Below are 3,528 nucleotides of genomic sequence, written 5' to 3'. Positions count from 1 at the left end.
GGCTGGCATCTACGAAAGCCATCCGCTGATAGACAAGTAACTTTCAATTTAAAAAAAAAAATCAAAATAATAAAAGAAAATGCGCTAATGTCTATTTTTGATATAAAGAAATAATTATTGAATTATTTTATCTTTTTTAAATTAAAATGATTTTATCAGATTAATATAAATAAGTATACGAAACCCTAAATATCTCCATATAAAAAAAGCCTTTAGAGATCAGACTAGTAAATATTATATATTTTAATTTTTGTATGTCCTTTTTACATCTCTTTATGAGTTCAAAAGGAACATTCACCATCAAAATGTTATTCCTTCACTCTTCCATTCCTAATTATCTTATGATAATAAAAAGTCAGAATTATGTTAATTGGTTTTTCTCATTAACATTATCATCTGCCTTCTCCTTATTTTAAGTTGAAGCGCAGATGATTTTTCCCCTTTTAGCTCTTTTGGTAATTATTCTTTTTCATTCATTTTTTGGTCTTAAATGTTTTTCGATATCTCTGTGCTAAATACATTTTTTCACTAACTAAAAATCCAATAAAAAATAAATTCGAATATATTCATGAATATTGGATAAATGTGTTTTATTCCTTTTTCGGAGAGAGAGAGAGAGAGAGAGAGAGAGAGAGAGAGAGAGAGAGAGAGAGAGAGAATTTGTTATTCTTCCCCTATAAATAATCGTTTAAGAAAGTATTATATTTCTTATATTTCAATTCCAGAGTTGAAGTATGATTCTTCTAATATAGAACAAAATAAATTGAGATACATCAATCCTTTTTATAATAAATAGACACACAATAAATAAGTTTTCGTTAAACACGTATATAAAGTCTCATTTGATTAGATTATCATATAAATTATCATTTTATGTGTATACCTTAACGTGGTGAATGGCATTGTGTAACGCCAATATCAGCAAAGCTGTTGGATACTAGTCAGAGCCTGCCAAATTAGGTTAGTTTACTGTGCAAATTGAGACTAAAAATCTCCTTCCATTACCAATATGCAGATGTTAGCGTGGGTTTGAGAATTGTCCAAATCTCAGATATGAATTGAGGACATATTTGAGGCATTTTTCCTGCAGTGGACAAAAAAAAAAAAAAAAAAAAAAATAGACGTATTTTTTGTTGTTGTCGTAGGTCAGTATTCACATATTAATGTGCTTATTTTTGGACCCTCTTTTAATGGATTTTATTACAAAAGTATATAGAAAATAAAACTTTACCTAGAATTATCCTCTGAATTATTTTATTATGCACTGAAAAACAGTATTCACACTTCAAACTGACTATTTTGGGGCACATTATTATTATTTTTTTATCACAACAAATATATAAAATTGTGTCCAATTTAATTATAATCATATAGTTTATCATATAAATGTACACTGGACGACAGGCAAAAACGTTAATATTATATTTTTAAATCAAATATATGAGTAGTCTTTCACCAAGTTTGGAAAGAAATCTCGTTTCTTTTTCGCAGTACTATAGCTGGAACATATAATTGATTATAACATTTTAAAACACGATAATTTCAAGTGAATTTTAAATGCTTGTTTTGGTAATGCCCTAATCGCCTTGAAGATATTTTTTATTCTTATCGGTGTAATACACAAGTCTTCTTTATATCAACTTATGGATTATTGTCTCTCCTTTTTTTTCACTAACTCCGTTAATATATGTATTTTATCAGATGTTTTTCCATTTACTCTCTCTCTCTCTCTCTCTCTCTCTCTCTCTCTCTCTCTCTCTCTCTCTCCTTGAATAATTAAATGATACTTTCTTCCAACAACAACTGGAAGTTGATAATTTGCATTGGTACTACCAAACAATGAAAAAATTTTGAGCCTTTGAAAAATTAGAGAATAAGCTATTTTCCAGATTAACGTTATATACGTATACCAGAATGTTTTGAAAACTTTAATACGCTCTAAGGAATTATCAAAATTAAAAAATAAGAACTACGAATAACCATATGCTTTTCTAATTACTATAATGGAAATGAACATATGTTCTAAATATTTCATACCTCGGTCGATGGGAGGCAGTTTATCACTGTGGTTGACTCCTCCCTTTATTTTTCATTGTATGAGAAATTGCGAATGGTTATGAGTCTTTTTGATCGGTAATAACGTTTCATCACTCATGAAAGAGACATTCTGATATTTCAAGCAAAAAATTCTCGAATATTTGTACCTATATGTACGTACTAATATATATATATATATATATATATATACACACAAACACACACACACACACACACACATATATATATATATATATATATATATATGCGTAAAAATCACAGGAAAACGTGATGCTCGGATGCAGAAGAACCAGAGGGAAAATGAAAATACGAAATATACGCTTAAGTCCTGACTAGTTTCGTGATACTTCCTCAGAGGACTGATTTATTGAGAGAGGCTTCTTTACATTTTATAGGGAAAGCAAACGTACGAACATACATATAGAGATTTAAAGAAAAATGACACTCCCTTACCAGCTACCTGTGCTTGGGTCAGGTGTTTAAGTGGGTGGAGTCCCCAAGCTCATTAGACACCTGCCGAAAAGGGTCATTTCTAGTGGCGGGTAAATTCTTGTTTTTCAGTACAGTTTATTTATATGAGAACACGGAAGCCTTATCTATATAAATACATAAGCAAAACATACATATACATACATATATATATATATATATATATATACATATGCACATACATATACATATATACACATATACACACATGCATATATATATATATATATATATACATACATGCACAGATGCATATATATATATATATATATATACATACATATGTACATATACATTTATATACATACAACATTAATATCATAAACATATAAACATGTATATATCAATACTTATATCGGGCGTAACACTATATAGTGCCAATATACTACTGCATACTATATAAAATAATTGTACCCTTCAATGAATGGTAGCTTAGGTCTAAATATTAATTTCACAGCGACGTTAATTATTCACAATACATTCAATTCTACATTAGGTGGTTAATGTTTTTTTATATAGCTTACAAATCTCTTTACATATAAAGGTGTACCAACCGTGTTTCACACAATTGTACATAATTCTTTTTGTATATATTATGGTTGTATCTTCGCTCTTCCCTCGCACTAAAACGAACATGAAAATTCAAGTCTGGTTTTTCCTCTGTGATTTTGTCTGTCTTGTGAACTTGTCATGTCCTGTTGCCTTGAGGTTTTGTATATAAGGAGAGTGTTCCACAACAATATAACTCAGTCGTTTCCAATCTGCCTTTGATTTCACAACTCCTATCTCGGCCAGTCACATTGGTGACCCCGGAAGTCGACTCGCTTCCACCGCCTTCGCACCCCCACCCCCCTCGCCCCTCCATCGTTGGTACTATGACAGACTCTACGGCAGTTGGCGCTACGGCCTCTCCATTCAAACTTTCATCGTTTGCCAGCGGAGAGGCGTTTGCTTGGTTTCAGCGCGCAGAAGTCCTGTTTC

This window comes from Palaemon carinicauda, chromosome 29 (genome assembly GCF_036898095.1).
Source record: "Palaemon carinicauda isolate YSFRI2023 chromosome 29, ASM3689809v2, whole genome shotgun sequence".
Classification (NCBI taxonomy): Eukaryota; Metazoa; Arthropoda; class Malacostraca; order Decapoda; family Palaemonidae; genus Palaemon; species Palaemon carinicauda.
The sequence above is the reverse complement of the archived record's forward strand: the minus strand, read 5'-3'. Positions refer to the sequence as shown.